Here is a 7,156-nt window from a genome sequence, read left to right as displayed (position 1 = left end):
AACAACAACAACAAAAATGCATCTGGAAACAGAGAACTTAACATAATAAACCAACTAGGTCTAACAGATATATACACGACACTCTACCTAACAACAATAGCATACACATTCTTCTCAAGTGCACATGAAACATTTTCCAGTATAGAGAATATGTTAGGCCACAAATTAAGTTTCAATAGATTTTATTTATTTATTTATTTATTTTTACTAGGCAAAAATATGGAATGTTTCACAAATTTGCATGTCATCCTTGCACAGAGGCCATGCTAATCCTCTCTGAATCATTCCAATTTTAGTATATGTGCTGCTGAAGTGAGCACAAGCTTCAATAGATTTTAAAAGGCAGATATCATAAAAAAGTATCTTCTCTGACCACAAAAGGATGAAGTTAGGTATCAGTAACAGAAGTAAAACTGGAAAATTAATAAAACTGTGGAAATTAAACAATACACTCTTAAACAATGAATGGATCAAAGAAAAAATCACAAGGGAAATTACAAAATTCTTAGAAACAAATGAACATGAAAACACAACATACCAAAAGTTATGGGATACTGCAAAAGTAGTACTAAGGGGGACATTTGTAGCTATAAATGTTTACATTAAAAACACAAAAAAGTCTCAGATGAACAACCTAACCTTACCACTTTCACTTAAGGAACAAACTAAACTCAAAGGTAGCAGAAGGAAGGAAACACTAAAGATCAGAGCAGAGATAAATGACACAGAGAACAGAAAAAGAATAGAGAAAATCAATGAAACCAAAAACTGGTTCTTTGAAAAGATCAATAAAATTCACAAATCTTTAGCCAGATGAACTAAGAAAAAAAGAAAGACAACTCAAATTACCAAAATCAGAAATAAGAGTAAGGAATTACTACCTATTCTATGAAAATATAGGATTATAAAAGAGTACTATGAAAAGTTATATACAAACAAACTGGATAGCCTAGATGAAATGGACAAATTCCTAGAAGCACAAAACCTACCAAGACTAAATCACAAAGAAGTAGAAAACCTGACATAATTAGTAAGGAAATTGAATCAGTAATAAAAATCTCCCAGTGAAGAAAAGCCTTGGACCTGATGGCTTCACTGGTGAAATATGCCAAACACTTAAAGACTAATATCCATCCTCCTCAAACTTTTCCCAAAAACTGAAGAGGAGGAAACACCCCCTAAATCATTTTATGAGGCCAGCATTACACTGATACCAAAGCCAGACAAAGACACTATAAGAAAAGAAAACTATAGACTATGAACATAGATGCAAAAACCTCAACAAAACACTAGCAAACTGAATTCAGCAGCATGTTAAAAGGATAATACATCATGACAAAGTGGTATTTATTCCTGGAACACAAGGATGACTCAACATATGAGAACTGATCAATGTAGTATACCACATTAGCAGAATGAAAGATAAAAATTGTATCATCATCTCAATAGATGCACAAAAAACACTTAACAAAATTCAACATCCTTTCATTATAAAAACATTCAACAAACTAGGAATAGAAAGAAACTATCTCAACATAATAAAAACCACAGCAAACACCATACTTAATGGTGAAAGACTGAAAGTTTTCCCTCTAAGATCAGGAACAAGGCAAAGATGTCTGCTTTCACCACTTCTATTCAACATGGTACTTGAAGTTCTAGCCAGAGCAATTAGGCAAGAAAAAGAAATAAAAGGCACATAACTTTAAGGAAGAAGCAAAATTAACTATGATAATAGATATCTATATATAATCTAATATTCTAATATATATAGAAAACTAAAGATTCTACTCAAAAACTGTTAAATTCTGTTAGAACTAATAAATGAATTCAGCAAAGTAGCAGGATAAGAAATCAATAAATAAAAATCAGTTGTATTTCCATATACTAGCAATGAACAATCAGAAAAGGAAATTACAAAAACAATTCCTTTTATAATAACATCAAAAAGAATAAAATACTTAGGAATTAACCAAGAGGTTAGAGACTTGTACAATGAAAACTATAAAATATTGCTTACAGGAATAAAAGAAGACATAAATAAATGAAAGCACATCCCATGTTTATGAATTGGAAGATTTAATATTGTTAGGATGTCAGTACTATCCAAAGCAATCTACAGATTCAATGCAATCCCTTTCAAAATCCTAATTTTTTTAATAAAAATAGAAAAACCCATCCTAAAGTTCATATGGAATCTCAAGGGGCCCTTAGTAGCCAAAACAATCTTGAAAAAGAAGAACAAGGCTGGAGGACTCAAACTTCCTGATTTCAAAACTTACTACAAAGCTACAGTAATCAAAATGTGTGACACTGGCATAAAGAAAGATATATAAACCAGTGGAACAGAATGGAGAATCCAGAAATAAACCCTTGCATATATGGTCAAATGATTTTTGACAAAGGAGCCAAGATCATTCAATGGGGAAAGACTAGTATTTTCAACAAATGGTGCTAGGAAAATGATATTCACATGCAAAAGAAGGAAGTTGGCCGGGGGTGGGGATGGGTATAGCTCAGTGGCAGAGTGCATGCTTAGCATGGATGAGGTCCCAGTTTCAATTAAAAATACCTCCATTAAAAATAAATAAATAAACCTAAAAAAAAAAAAGAGAGTGAAGTTGGACCTTTACTTAACACCATATGCAAAAATTAATTCAAAATGGATCAAAGTCCTAAATGTAAGACCTAAAACCATAGAACTATTAGAAGAAAATATAGGGCAAAATCTGAATGACACTGCATTTGGTAGCAATTTCTTGGATATGACACCAACGGCACAGGTAAAAAATATTTAGAGAGACAAATTGGACTCCATGAAAAATTTTTAAATTTGTGTATTAAAATTGTAATACCAAAAGAATATTCTGCTAAAAATACCAAACTCACATAAAAAAGTAAAAAAGTAACCCAAATAGTAAGAGAAAATATTTGCAAAATCATATGTCTGATAAGGAATTAATACTCAGAATATATAGAAAATTCCACAACCTGATTCAGAAATGGACAAAGGACCTGAAGAAACATTTTTCTAAAGAAGATATAGAAATGATCAGTAAGCACAGGAAAAGATGTTCAACATCACTAATTACTAGTCAAATACAAATCAAAACTACAGTAAGATATTATTTCACTGTATCCTTAGTATCTAAGATACTATTAGGATGACTACTATAAAAAAAAAAAAACAGAAAACAACAAGTGTTGGCAAGGATGTGGAAAAATTGGAGCCCTTGTGCACTGTTGGTGGGAAAATAAAATGATATAGCTACCGTGTGGAAAACAATATGGCTGTTCCTCAAAAAATTAAAAATAAAATTACCATATGATCCAATATTCCACTTCTGGCTATACAGCCCAAGTAACTGAAAGGAACATCTTAAGATTTTTGTACACTCATGTTTGTAGCAGCATTATTCACAATAGCTAGAATGTGGAAGAAATCCACGTGTTCACTGACAAAGAAATGGATAAACAAAATGTGATATATCCATACAATGGGATATTATTCAGCCTTAAAAAGGAAGGAAATTCCAACATATGCTACAACATGGATGAACCTTGAGGATATTAATTGATAAGCCAGTTACAAAAAGACAAAGACTCTATGACTCCACATGTATGAAGTACTTAGAATAATCAAAATCACAGAGACAGACAACAATAGAATGATGACTGTTAGGGGCAAGGGGGAGGGAGTAATAGGGAGTTATTGCTTGACGGGCAAAAAGTTTCAGTTTTACAAGATGAAAAGAGTTATGGAGATGGATGGTGATGATTGTGCAACATTATGAGTGTATTTAATACCACTGAACTGTACACTTAAAAATGGCTGAAATGGTAAATTTTATGCTATCTGTACTTTACCACAATACAAAAAAGTTGGGAAAAATGGAATGCAAACGGGTATAGCAAGTTTGGAAAAGAGTCTGATAGTTTCTTTAAAAAGTTAAACGTACACTTTCCATATAACCCAGCAAAACCACTCTTAAGTATTTCTCCGAGAAATTTTGTTTACAAAAACTTAAATGTCAATGTTTATAAATGCTTTATTCATGATTGCGCAAATTAGAAAAATCCAAATGTCCTCCAACTAGTGAATAGATAAACTGTGGTACATCCATGGATGCTTAATCCTAGTCAGCATTAAAAAGGAATGAACTATTAATACACTCAACAGTATAAAGATGGACATAATACTTGCAGAAAGCAAAATCTTTTCATATTTGTACTTTACAAATATGTAAATACTGTAATAATGTGTATTAGCTGTGTGTAATGTTTAATATCTGTGTATAAAATCTGAATAAATGTACAGACTTAGAGAAAATTATATAATCTCAGCATGCTATCATCTACATCAGCTCTTTAATCTTGGAATAATCCCTTTATGTTTAACAATTTAATTTTCCCAACAAATCTGTGGGATTATTTCATCTTCATTTGACAGATAAGAAAGCTAAGACAAAGAAGAAAAAATAACTCACTGAGAGTCACAGAATTACTTAAGTGTTTGATATAACATATATAGACTTATTTATCTCCAAATGCTATGTTCTTCCCACCAAGCCAAGAAGCCACTCCAGACAGGGACTGCAACAACATTCCCATCGGTAAGTATGTCTAGGATTAGTCTTGCTGCCTGTGGACCCCTTAAACAGTGAGAGGACATGTGGGTGTTTCCATTTTAGATGTCTTCAAACTCTATCACAAAGAGTCCTAAAATAGATTTTGCCTCAATTTGCCTCCCTAGGCTCTGGGTCCATCTGCCCTACTCCCTAAGTGGAAACACACATGAATTAGTAGGTCTGGGGATGGAAAACTGATAGAGACAATGAGGTCAATTTGGGAAATGATGCGGGTAAGGGCTTGTGGGCACCAACTTCTAGCTGAGAAGCAACCATCAAGAGCCTCAAATCACATGAGAGAAAAATATATGAATGTTAAGATCCAAGAGGCAAAGTAAAAACCCTATAGTCCTGAATTTGAATTGAAAAAAAAATGAATATGAATTCATGATGTAGTTTATCTTAGGAAAAAAGGTATTTCTTAGCTGTATCTATGGAAAAGGCCTAGAAACAATGACCAATGCAGTAGCAATAAACATACCTCGCACAAAACTGGGATCTCTAAATACAATTTTCCATTAAAAGGAAGTAGGTGTTCTTGGGAAAATAGCTGATTTCAGATCTGGAGCATGAAATATACAAGTTAATCCTAGACTATACAGTTATACCAGAAAGCAAGGAAATTATTAAATATACTGGGATCTTGTCAAAAAGACTGAGGAGTCAACTTGAAGACATTCCCATGAGCCAGAGATGATTTGAGCACCAGTAAGAAATGACTGCAATGGACTAAAATACATCAAATATGTTACATCAATGAGTTCACAGAGATATTAAAAGTAAAAAATCTCAATTATCATATTTGTAGGATATTAGGGAACATACTCATTTTTTTAAGCTGGTAAATAAGGGAAAGAATCAAAATTTATTCTGTCTTTCCAGTACAAACTGTATCCTAGGGTAATGAATGTTTGAGAAGAAGTTTTTCTTCCTACAACTATTCCAGATAATAAAAAAAGAAGGTATAATAAACTTAGAATACCACCATTTTATAATTTCTAATGAATATGTGAATCTAGACAATGATCATCGATGGTTGCTAACATCACAAAGAGACATCCAGGCATTTTTTTGTCCTCCTAATCAAAGTACATAAAACCATTCATGAAGTATTCTTGCCAGAGTATTGAACCTAAAACCAATCAACTTCTCAACCTAACCTACCAATTTATTAGAAATACAGGGGACAGAAGAATATATTAAATAACCCCTCAGGGAGGTAATCAGTAGATGGCTGGAAATTGTACAGAACAAATAATCCAGTTTTATTAATAAATATACTTCCAAAAAAAAAAAAAGAGGGAGAGACATAGATTAAAAGATTCTTAAGAGGTATAGCAATGAATTGCAATCTATAATTTTTATTTGGAGAATGATTCAAACTTTTAAAAAATTGAGATAGTCTCTCAAATAGTCAAACACAGAGTTAGCATATGATCCAGAGATTTCACTCTTAAGTATATATCAAAAGAAATAAGAACATGTCCAACCAAAAAAAAACCCCTTTTACATGAATGATCATAACAGCATTATTCATAATAGCCTCAATGAGGAAACAACCCAAAATGTCCCATCAGCTGATAATTGGATAAATAAAATGTGGTGTATCCATACAATGGACTATTATTCAGCAATAAAAAGAAATAAAGTAGGTACCGATACAGGCTACACATGGATGATAAATCTTGAAAGAAACCAGTCAAAGAACTACACATATTGCATGATCCCATTTATATGAAATGTCCACAATAGGCAAATCTACAGAACAAAAAGTACATTAGTGGTTGTCTAAGGCTGAGGTTGTGGGCGGGGACAGTTGGTGTGATGGCTAAGAGGTGTGAGGTTTCTTTTGGGATAATGGAGACACACAAAAATTGACGAGTGATGGATGCACAACTCTGTGAATACACTAAAAGCCATTGAATTGTACATTTCTGTGGGTTAGTTGTATTGTATATGAATAATATCTCAATAAAGCAGTTTTTAAAAAACATAAAGCTACCAGAAAAAAAAATAAGACAACCAGAAAAATTTGAATACTGATTGGCTACTTAATGATATTAAAGGATAACTGTTATTTGTTTTAGGTGTGATAAAGTTTTGTCAGGTTTTTTAAAAGGGTACTTATTTTTTAGAGATGTACTATTGTATCTACAGATGAAGTGATAAATTTGGGATTTGCTTCAATATAATGGGGAGGCATGCGGTGAGGGGAGGAGAAATGAAACCAGATTGGTCACAAGCTGGTCATTACTGAAGATGCATGATGAAAGCAAAGTAATTCATTACATTACTTTTTCATATATGTTTGAAATTTTCCAAAATAAAAGGGTAGAGAGCCATAAGAACCTTTGTCAGGTTCTACTCATGACTGTGTGAACCTTTCTTACTTCTGGGTCTCCCAAAAAAAATTGAGGCTGACAATACCTTTATCTCACATCATTCTTGTGAGGAATAAAAGTGAAGACTAGGTATCCCACCAAGTGAATAAACTCTTGTGAGGAATACAAGTGAAGACTAAATTACCC

General features: G+C 32.6%; 1 non-coding gene across 1 annotated transcript; it reads right to left on the bottom strand.

Moving 5' to 3' along the window:
* Nucleotides 1–213: 213 nt before the first annotated feature.
* On the bottom strand, nucleotides 214–320 carry LOC116666166. Its single transcript, XR_004323011.1, has one exon. It is a non-coding gene; the product is annotated as a U6 spliceosomal RNA (small nuclear RNA).
* Between the last annotated feature and the right edge of the window lie 6,836 nt (nucleotides 321–7,156).

This window comes from Camelus ferus, chromosome 9 (genome assembly GCF_009834535.1).
Source record: "Camelus ferus isolate YT-003-E chromosome 9, BCGSAC_Cfer_1.0, whole genome shotgun sequence".
NCBI lineage: Eukaryota > Metazoa > Chordata > Mammalia > Artiodactyla > Camelidae > Camelus > Camelus ferus.
The sequence above is the reverse complement of the archived record's forward strand: the minus strand, read 5'-3'. Positions and strand labels throughout refer to the sequence as shown.